We start from the raw sequence: 12,368 nt of genomic DNA on the forward strand, positions 1-12,368 counted from the left end.
CACCCTAAGATACCATCTCACTCCAGTAAGATTGGCAGCCATGATGAAGTCAAACAACAACAAGTGCTGGGGAGGATGTGGGGAAAAGGGTACACTTGTACATTGCTGGTGGGACTGCAAATTGGTGTGGCCAATTTGAAAGCAGTATGGAGATTCCTGGGAAAGCTGGGAATGGAACCACCATTTGACCCAGCTATTGCCCTTCTTGGTCTATTCCCTGAAGACCTTAAAAGAGAATACTACAGGGATACTGCCACATCGATGTTCATAGCAGCACAATTCATAATAGCTAGACTGTGGAACCAACCCAGATGCCCTTCAATAGATGAATCGATAAAAAAATGTGGCATTTATACACAATGGAGTATTACACTTCATTAAAAAATGACAAAATCATGGAATTTGCAGGGAAATGGATGGCATTAAAGCAGATTATGCTAAGTGAAGCTAGCCAATACCTAAAAAACAAATGCCAAATGTTTTCTTTGATATAATGAGAGCAACTAAGAACAGAGCAGGGAGGAAGAGCAGGAGGAAAAGATTAACATTAAACAGAGACATGAGGTGGTAGGAAAAAGGGAAATTGCATGGAAATGGAAGGAGACCCTCATTGTTACACAAAATTACATATAAGAGGTTGTGAGGGGAATGGGAAAAAAACAAGCAGAGAAATAAATTACAGTAGATGGGGTAGAGAGAGAAGATGGGAGGTGAGGGGAGGGGAGGAGGGATAGTAGAGGATAGGAAAGGTAGCATAATACAACAGTCACTAATATGGCATTATGTAAAAATGTGGATGTGTAACCGATGTGATTCTGCAATCTGTATTTGGGGTAAAAATGGGAGTTCATAACCCACTTGAATCTAATGTATGAAATATGATATGTCAATCTCTTTGTAATGTTTTGAACAACCAATAAAAAAAGAGAACATAAATTAAACACACACTTCTCAAAAAGATACAATTAGACAATAAATATATGTAAAAGTGTTCAACATCATTAGCAACTAGACAAATACAAAACAAACTACATTGAGATTTTTATCTCATGTCAGTCAGAATGGCAGCCATCAAGAATACAAACAATAATAAATGCTGAAGAGGATTTGAAGCAAAAGAAAAAATTTTACACTTAGTAGCATTGTAAATTAATACAATCAAATAAAAATCAGTATAGAGTTTCCTGAAAAGTCTAGGCATATGAACCAGCTATACCACTCCTTGGTATTTATCCTGAAAAATTAAAATCATCATACTATAGCAATATGTGCATACCATGGTTATAGCAGCACAAATCACAATAACCAAACTGTGGGAAAAGGTTGATGTTCATTATTGGAAGAATGGATTAAGAAAATACAAAATTATAATTTTATAAATATAATTGCATGAATATATAATATATATAATGAAATTCTATTCAGCCATAAAGAAAAAATAAAATAATGTCATTTTCTGAACAATGGATGAACATTGAGACCATTATGTTATGTGAAATAAGCCAAATTCAGAAGGTTAAGGGTAATGTGTTTTCTTATCACACAGGGAAGCTGAAGAGGAAAAAAGAGAAAAAAGTTGGGTGTGCTATGAAAACTAATGGGAGATCAGTAGAGCAGAGAAAAAGGATGAAGGGTGGGGAAGGAGTAGAGAGAAATGGGAAATACTGGGGAATAGTGTCAGTCAAATTATATTGTTATATCTAGTGCATGTACAAATATGCATCAACAAGTCACTATAATATACATTATAATGAATGGATAAAATATATGGAAGAAAACAATACTTCTGTGTGATTTCAACAAACCTCTACTGCTAATAGATAAGTCATCCAGACAAAAAAAAATCAAGACTCTGAAAAATATAAATCATGTGGACCTAATTGACATCTGTAGAATACTTCACCAAGCAATGGCTGAATTCACTCTCTTTTCAGTTATTTATGGAGCCTTCTCCAAAATAAATTCTATCTTATGACAGAAAGTAAATCTCAGTAAATACAAAAAAAAGATAATTACTTTCATATTATCAGATAATAATAGAATAAAATTGGAAAAAAGATAAGAAAAAGCATAGGAGAGTCAAAGCATAAAGTGGACCACTGTTACAGAAGTACTACATGTTTGTGAGAAATTTAGCAAGATCTTGTCTCAAAAATATTAAAAATTACAACATATATGGGGACAAATAGCCTGACAAAGACTTGTTCCTTTCTGGGTGCACCTATATTCCCAGCAGCTGAGAGGCCAAGACAGGAGGATTGAAAGTTTGAGACCAGCCTCAGCAATTGAACCAGGACCTAAGCCTGCTAGCGAGACCCTGCTTCAAACTAAAAAAAATAAAAATTAAAAATTAAAAAGTGCTGGGGATGCAGCTTACTGGTTAAGTACTGCTTACTTAACAAAAATCAAAAAACAAAAAAAGAAAAAGCATAGGAATTGCGTAAATATATTTTGATTAAACAATACAAGTTTGAATGATGAAGGGATAACAGAAGAAATTATATAAGAACAAATTTTAAGATTCTTAAAATAAAATAAAAATAGAGCTACAACATACACAATCTCTGGAACACATTGAAGATGCTTCTAAGAGTAAAGTTTATAGCTATTTGTGACTTTATTTTTAAAAAAATATCAGAAAGTACCCAAACAAGCAACGTGATTATACATCTCAAACATCTTGAAAAACAAGAACAAATCATTTCCAAAATTGGCAGAAAGAAGAAAGAATAAAACAACAATTAATTGGAGAATAAAAGTAAATAAAGTGAACAGTTTGTTCTTTGAAAAGGTAAATACAATTCATAAACATTTATCCAATCTCTGAGAAAGAAGACCCAATTAATAAAATTAGAGGTGAAAAATTACATATCACAGGAGATATCTCTGAAATTCAGAGGCTTTTTTCCCAGAGGCTTTTTATAGAAAAAAATTCAAAATATAAGCATCAATAAAATTGAAAATCTGTAAAAAAAATGAACAGATTATTAGACACATGTAGTCTAAAAAATGTACAAGAAGATATAGAAAGCTTAACTTAACAAGAAGATATAGAAAGCTTAACATACCTAGAAGCAAACTATGAAATTAAAGCAGAAATAAAAATTCTTTCAATAAAGAAAACTCAGGACATGTTGGATTACAGATAAATTCTAACAGACTTTAAAATGAGAACTAATGCCATTGTTCTTCAAAAGAGTCCATGAAATAGAAAAAGAGTGAGTACTTCCAAATTTGTTCTATGGAGTCAGTATCATCCTGATCCCAAAATCATATAAGTACACATCAAAAAAACTACACAAAATCTTGATAAACATATATGCAAAAATCCTCAATTAAATATTGGAATTCATACTCAAATAATATTACCATAATTGTGCATCATGGTCAGATATACAATCAGACATGCAAGTATGATTTAAAATATGTACAACAATAAATATAATTTATGACATAAATATAAATAAGGAAAGATCACATAATAATCTTAATAGATGCATATAAACTCTTTAACCAAGTGCAGCAAACATTTATGTTTAAAAGACTAAAGAAAAATGCCACAGTCTGGCTGGACAAAATTCAGGAGACACTTGTCAAAAGAAACAAACTTTATTTTTAGAACCACACATGCCAAACAAAACCGCTCCTCAGGAAAAACCCTCAGAGCCCAACTGCCACCACTGGCTTCCCACAAGCCTCTCTCACAACCACAAGCCTCTCGACCTCCCACAATCCTCCTGCTCTTGAGGCTGATTGGCTGGGTCGCATGGGCAGGGCCAAAAAAATCCCCCAATGAGCAGCTCTGTGGTCTGAAAGGGCAGGGAAACAGCCCAATGGGCATCACCGCAGAGGAGCCAATCAGCTAGATGTTGCTGGGGCCGCAGTGAGCCAATCATCAGCTGGCAGTCTGAAAGTTTGCTGGGGCCCCTTTGGCTGTGGCTCTCAACATCTCCCCCTCTCTGTTTAAACAACAAGCATGTGGCTTAGGGACCGTGCCTGCCTTAGGTTGTCCAATAGTACATATGGTCCTTACCCGTAATCGGAGGAGCTGACCTCAAGGCGTCAGCCTTCTGTCTTAGGTTGGTACCATTGAAATTGGATCTTACCCGTCACTGACTACCGGTCCAGTATACAGCCACACCTGTGGAGAGGTCTTTGTACCAGCGGGGGGGTGAGGTTCTTTGCCTCACCTCTGTTGGCCCCCAAATTTTAGCTGGACGATCATGACAAGCAGAAGGGAGGAAGATACACCAAGCCAATTGACGGCTCCTTTTGGAAAAATTGTACCACCGATGACATCATCAGCAAAAATACCCCAACACTACCACAAGTCGCTGCACCAACAGATAGTTCACAATGCATACAGGTGAGCTCACAATGTGTCCAGGCAAGTTCTGCAAGCAGTTCAGTGATGGCTATTGTAGAAGCTGTAGATTGGTTTTATCTTTGACTTCACCAGCACTGGGATGAAGATAGGAATTCTGGCAATAATGGCTAAAGAAAAAATTATGTAACATTACAGAAGGCACTAAAAGAAAACAATTTTCTTAACAATTTACATTATCTTTAAGAGAATTATTAAATATAATGAAAAGGAAAGGTGAAAGTAAACAAACAGATCTGTTAACCTTCTTTTGTGTTCACATATTAAAACAATCTTTAACAGCTGTTTACCCAATTAAATTAAACCATTTAAATCACGTGAATTAAAAAAAAATATTTGGATCCATTTTATCATGAGCGCTCATCATATATGATATATGGACATACATACATTCAAACATATAACACAAAACACAAGTGTGCACACATAATATAATACATACAACACATAACATTATAGTAAAGGCCTTATAACTTTTTACAGGTGAAATCTCCATTGCAATGTTTAAAAACTCTATAGTCAAAAAATAGAACTGATCAGCAAAACATTAACCTAGGTCTGTATGAGCTCAAAAAACAAAATAGAACTTCATGATATGGCAAAGGGCAATAATAAAATAGATATTGAAAAAAGCATCCTGGTTCTGTTGCAGATGTAAGAATAGCCAAACTGGAGTTTTGGATATCAGTTGTTATGGATTTGAGCCAAATCATCTTCTTTTTGGTCTGTAGAAATCGCTTTAGTTAATCTTTCTGGAATCCAAATCGGCTGCTGTTCTCCCTGTGGAAACACATAAACAGACTCCCGACTCCAGACAATCACTGGGTCAGGACCTTGGTTAATCTCTCTGGAATCCAAATCGGCTGCTGTTCTCCCTGTGGAAACACACAAACAGACCCCCGACTCCAGACAATTACTGGGTCAGGACCTTTCCATTGTCCTGTTAGAATATCCTTCCAAAGTACCTTGGGCTTATGTACATTTTTTGGACACATATGCCTTTCCGCAGCACTAAGTCCTGATGAATCCAAATTTAAAAAGTTTAGAGTAAAAAGGGTTATTTTAAGTTTATCTTTGGGGAATATATACCCCTTCCCAATTCCTTCTTTTTGCTTTAATAAGTACATTTTAATAGTTTGATGAGCTCTTTCAACTATGCCTTGTCCCTGTGGATTGTATGGGATTCCTGTTATATGAGTAATGCCAAATGTTGAGCAAAATTGTTTAAAAGAGGTAGAAGTATAACCAGGGGCATTATCTGTTTTTAACTGTTTTGGAACACCCACAGTGGCAAAATTTTGTAAGCAATGAGCTATAACATCTTTAGTTTTTTCTCCGGCATGAAGGGAGCCCATCAAAAATCCAGAAGAAGTATCAACTGTAACATGCAAATATTTTAATTTTCCAAATTCTGGCAAGTGTGTGACGTCCATCTGCCAAATATGGTTAGGTATCAATCCTCTAGGATTGACTCCAAGATTAACTTGTGGTAAAAAGGTCACACAATTTTGACATTGTTTTATTATTTGTCTAGCTTGTTCCTTAGTTATTTTAAAACGCTTTTGTAAAGTATTAGCATTGACATGGAACTTTTTATGAAAATTTATAGCTTCTTCTAGTGTAGAGAAAATATGTATGTCATGTGTAGTTTTATCTGCTAAATCATTGCCCAAACTAAGGGCTCCAGGCAATCCTGTATGTGCCCTGATATGTCCTATAAAGAATGGATCTTTTCTGTCCCAGATTAGACTTTGTATAGTGGAAAGCAAAGAGAAAACAGTAGAAGAAGGGGAAATCCTACCAGCATCTTCAAGAGATACTATAGCATTAACTACATACTGACTATCAGAAAATAAATTAAATACAGAATCTTTAAACATCACAAAAGCTTGTAAAACTGCATTAAGCTCTACCTTTTGAGCTGATTGTTTGGGTACTAAAAATGTAAAAGTTTGATCAGGGGTAACTACTGCTGCTGTACCATTATTTGACCCATCAGTGAATATATTTGGAGCATTCATGATAGGTGTTTTTCTTGTCATTTTTGGAAAAATTACAGGATGCAATGACCAAAAAGACAATAAAGGATTAGATGGTAAGTGGTTATCAAATGAAACATTAGATTTGCACATGATTATTGCCCAAGTATTTAACTCATTAGCTAACTCATCAATTTGATTCATAGTATATGGAGTAATAATTTTATTGGGAGAAATTCCAAACACTCCCTTTGCTGCTTTTATTCCTTTGAGTATTAATTGTCCTACAGCCTCAGGATACCTAGTAAGAATAGTGTTAGGAGAATAAGATAAATGTATCCATAATAATGGACCTTCTTGCCAAAATACTCCTGTAGGAATATTTTTTGTTGGTAGTACAATAAATAATAAAGGCAAACTTATATCAATTCTATCCAAATGCATATTTTCCATATATGTTTCAATGATTTTTAATGCCTTTCTTGCTTCAGGCGTTAACATTCGGGGTGAATTTGGATCTGATGGACCTTTTAGGATATCAAATAAAGGTCCCAACTCTCCTGTTGGTATACCTAAATAAGGCCTTATCCAATTTATGTCTCCTAATAACTTTTGAAAGTCATTAAGTGATTTGAGTTGATCTACTCGTATTTGAATTTTTGGTGGACGGACCATGGTTGAGGATAATAGAACTCCTAAATAATTAATTGGAAAATTTAATTGTACTTTATCTATTGCTATCTCTAGATTATAATTTTTTAATAAGTTTGTAAGTGTGGCATAACATTCTAGCAATGTGTTTTTATCTTTGTGTGCTAATAATACATCATCCATATAGTGAAATATTTGTAGTTCAGGATTTTGATTTCTAAGTGGCTGGATTACTTTGTTAACATAAATTTGACACATAGTTGGGCTGTTAGCCATCCCTTGAGGGAGTACTTTCCATTCATATCTCTGATCAGGACCTTCATGATTCAGTGCAGGGATAGTAAATGCAAAACGTGGACTATCCTCAGGATGAATTGGAATTGAAAAAAAACAATCTTTAATATCTATAACTAAAACATACCAGGTTTTTGGCAAAGCAGACAATTGAGGAATCCCTGATTGAGCAGGTCCCATAATAACCATCTCATTATTAATGGCTCTTAAATCTTGCAACAATCTCCATTTACCAGATTTCTTTTTGATGACAAAAATGGGAGTATTATGGGGAGATACAGAAGGTTATATATGTCCTTCCGCTAATTGTTGTTTGACCAGGTCATGGGCTGCTTGTATCTTTTCTTTAGTCAAGGGCCACTGAGGAACCCATACTGGTCTTTCTGATTTCCAAGTAATTTTTATTGTCTCAGTGGCCCTTTCTGAAAATCCAACCCATGTCTGTCTGTTCCTTGATCTATCCCTTCTAGGGATAGAAGAAACACATAAACATCATGAAGATTATATATGACAAACTCAAAGCCAACATTACACTACATGGGGAAAAATGAGAGAATTTCCTCTAAAATCAGACAAGGATGCCCTTGTCTAATTCTCTTATTCAATATATTAGTTGAAAATTTAGTCAGAGAAATTAGGAAAGTAAAGGGATTAAAAGGGATACAAACAGGAAAGAAAGAAATCAAATTATCAGCTTGCAGATAATAAAATTCTATGTTTAGAAGACCCAATATACTCATGACAAAACTTCTAGATATGATAAACAAATACAGCAAAATGGTAGCATACAAAATTAAAAACAATTAGCTTTTAGATATACTAGTGATTCTGTGGAAAAAGAAAACAATTGCATTCACAAAAGTCTCAAAAAATTAAATGCCTAGGAACAAATCTATCTAGGAGGTAAAAATCCCCTACAATATAAATTATAGAAAATAAAGGAGATATGCAAAGCAAAAAGGACTCCTATGGGGTTAAATCGGTGGAATTAGGATCTGGAATAAAAGGAATCCTTATACAATTTTTGTTGTCATGTAAATTAGTACAGACATTATAAACAGGTGTGAAAGTTCCTCAAAATGATAAAATGGAACTATCATAGGTTAAGCAATCCCAGTCCTGTGTATATATCCAGAGAAAATAAAGTTAGTATGTTAAGGAGAAATCTGCACTACCGTATTTGTTATAGTAGTTTTCACAATACTTAGGAAATGGAACCAACAAAAATGTCCATCAAGTAACAAATGAATAAATAAAATGGTGTATATAAACATAATGAAATACTTTTCAGTCATAAAAGATAAATTCCTACCACTTGTGACAATTAGATGAACCTGGGTATCTTTTGGTTAAATAAAATATTCCAAGCACAGAAAGACATGAATCATGTGAGCTCACTGAGATATAATATGGAAAAGTTAATCCAGTAGCAGTTCAAGGTAGAATGGTCATTAAGAGAGGTTGGGGAGAGTAAAGGGAAGAAAGGGATACACAAATGTTGATCAATATACTATGTTAAAGTTAGATCAGAGAACTTCTTTTGTGTTACTGTACTCTAGGATGACCATAGATAACTGTACATTTGAAAAGCTAGAAGAAATTATTTTAATGTTTTCAAAATATAGAAATGATAAATTTTTGAGGACACAGATATTTTTTATTGATTTAAACATTACACAGTCTACACATGTATCAAAACAGATGTTAACCTAGTAAGATGCACAATATTTATGTTTTAATTTATCAACTAGAACTTAATTTCTTTTCTTGAAAATGCTATTCATTTTTATGTGATGAATTTTGTACACTATAAATTTTGCTAATAGTTGTCTTCTTAATTGCTTTAGTTAAATATAAAACTCAAAGAGCTATTGTTGAAGGACCTAAAAGGAAATTATTTGGCTGATCCTTTACTCTATTCTGTATTCTGGCAAAGCCTTACTTTTAGTCAACATTCTGATAGATTCCCAATATCAAATTTTAAAATTTTGATGAGGAAAATGGAGGAACATCAGAATGATACTGATCAAACAATACTATGTACATATATGAATATACCACAGTGAATTATGTCTTTATGCATATCTATAAAATGCCAATTAAAATAATAAAAAAACAGAAGAAAGACAAGTAGAGTAGAAGAAGGAGAAAAGGGAAAGGCAGAAGGAGAAGGAAAGAGGAAGTACTCATAATAATAATGAAGCAAATTGTATTCCATGCATACATAAATATGTCAAAATGAACTCCACTATTGTGTACAAATATGATCCTCTAATGGAAACATTAAAATTTATTTTGGGAAAAGTAGGATTGCACATATTATCTCAATAATTTTATGGTATTCCCCAAAAGCTTTCCTAGTTTTCAACAGATATTACTGCTCATCTTACTCAAGTAACTTACTCAGTGTCACACGTAAATAAAAGATTGTTTACCAACAGGAAAATAATATTACAATGTTCTGTATTTCCAAAATAACTCAAGATCATTGCTTTATATACTCTGTATGCCAAACCTATAATATGAGTAAAACTGAACATAATTTATGTCAGATGCTACCCTGTTGATTACTAATGAGCGTTAAAACTGAAAAAAATGAGCTGGGATAAAACCAACAGATTTTTCTTGACTTTCTGATCCAAGAGTAAGAAATAAAATGAAAACTAGGTGTTTATACACAAAAAAGGCAAAGATATCGACAATCAACACAAATATCATTGAAGGTAATGTAAAGTCTTTGAAAGTTGTAACAGCTGAATAAACTAGGCTTTCACTTCCTAGCTCAGGAACCATTTGGAAGATTAATATAATATAATATAATATATAATTTTGGCTTCTATTTTGAAATAAATGTTGCATTAAATGTTCTTCAGACAAGCGGAATCAAGCCTGACAAAAATGGGAAGTATTTTTTGGACATTTATATCACTCCTTTTGAAAAATTTGTCTAGCTCCTCTGCCCAAATAAAAATTGGATAATTTTTTCCTTCAGTTTGAATTGAGTTATTTATGCATTTTAGATAATAGTCCCCTATCATATGTATGGTTTTCTAATATTATTCCAAACTGTGAGCTGTCTCTCACTTGCTTAATTATCCATCCACAGAAACAGAGAGTATAAAGGTGGTTACCAAAGGCTGAGGGATGGAAGGGATAAAGATGAAAAAGGGAGATGTTAAGAAAAGATAAACAGGGCTGGGACTGTGGCTCAGCAGTAGCGCACTTGCCTGGTGTTTGTGAGGCACTGGGTTTGATTCTCAGAACTATGTATAAATAAATAAAATAAACATCTATCAACAACAAAGAATTAAAAAAAAAAGACAAACAAAATTTAAAAATTTCAGGTGGACTGGAGGAATAAGTTCTAGTGATCTATTTCACTGAGTGGTCACCAAATTTGCTAATTAACTATTCTTATGGTTTAGATATGTCATATCCCCCAAATTCTCACGTGTGAGAGGATGTGAAAAGGTTTAGATGTAAAATGCTTGGATTTTGGGAGCCTTAACTCAGGGGGCCTAGAAAGTTGTTTCAATGAATTAATCCCTTCATATGGATTAACTGAATAGTAATTGAAAGCTTGTAAGATGTGCCTGGAGAAGGCGGGTAATTGGAAGTGTGCTTTTGGGGCTTATATTTTATCCTTGAGGGGAACTCTCTCTGTGCTTCCTGGTATGATATCTTGAGAACATTCCCTCCACCACAATCTTCTGCCATGATGTTCTGCTTCACTTGAAGCCCCAAGGATTGAAGTCAGTTGTCTTGACTTCAATGGAATGAGACCTCTAAAACCTTGAGCTCCAAAATAAACTTTTCCTCCTTAAAATTGTTTTTGTTACGTCTTTTAGCACAGTAGCAAAAAAAAAATGACTAAAACAGAAATTGGTATCAAGAAGTGGGATCCTTTCTGTGACTAATCTGACCATGTGTTTCAGAATGGATGGAGCTTTCTGGAATTTTTGAGAGAAATTTTAGAATGTTTAGGATTTAAGCTAGAAAAGCTCTAAAATGTTGCCAGTAGACCTTAATGTGCAGTACTGGAGGGAATTCAGAAGACAAGATTCCTGATAGAACTATGAACACTAAAAATAGGGCACATGAGGTTTCAGAGAAAGAGGTCTCTATTAGAAATTGGATTGGAGGCCATTCATGTTATGCCCTGGCTAAGAAGTTGTCTGCATTTTGCCCATGTTCTGAGACTTTTTGTGAGGCAGAATTTAAAGGCAATGGATTTCTTAATCTGGCCAAAGAAATTTTTAGGCAACTCAGTATTGAGTCAGTGGCATGAATATTTCTGGCAGCCAAGTATATTGTGATAACCAGGAGCATAAAGCAGAGAAGAAGATTTGAAAAACTTGCAATTTTGCCAGACAACTACAAGTTAAACTGAAGTTAAGCAAGTTGTGGTTGTTAAAGATATTACAGCCACTAAAAAAAATGCTAAAGACTTTGCCCAGAGACAATAAGAAATATGGCTTGAGGACATCTCAGGAATTGGCAAGATCACACCCATTTCAAGCTCAAAGATGAAAAACCTCTTTGAGAAGAGATCAGTGTAACACCCTACTTGCACAAGGAGCCTAGAAAGTTGTTTCACCATGCTTAGCCACCCAGTACTCAGAGGCTGCTGCAGCCATGATCCTTGCAGGCTTGGCTACTACTTGACATGGTGGTAGACCTTGGCATCAACTACCTTGTTGGGTAGATGCCAAATTGCTATAGTGTGGTTCTCTCCTCAAGACTTCCAGCAGATTATGTCTTAAGCATATAGTCAAGATTATAAACATTTGCTTCTGAGCATGAGCCCACTGATGTAACCTATTTGTAGTGTGCCCTTTTTGTCTAGAAGGACCCAGTGGGCAATGGAACTATCTGGAGGCTAAAGTTGGCTAAATTGTTCTCCTGCCTCTTAATAAAGCATGTCTACTATCCCAACTAAATTTTCCATTTTATTTAACCTGCTGAGTTTCTAAATATGTTTCCAAGGGTCTGAGACACAGCATGATACATGTGGTGCTGGTTCTGAAGAAATGAATAATGATGGAGTTAGGAGGTCATGA

This window comes from Marmota marmota, unplaced genomic scaffold (genome assembly GCF_001458135.2).
Source record: "Marmota marmota marmota unplaced genomic scaffold, marMar, whole genome shotgun sequence".
NCBI lineage: Eukaryota > Metazoa > Chordata > Mammalia > Rodentia > Sciuridae > Marmota > Marmota marmota.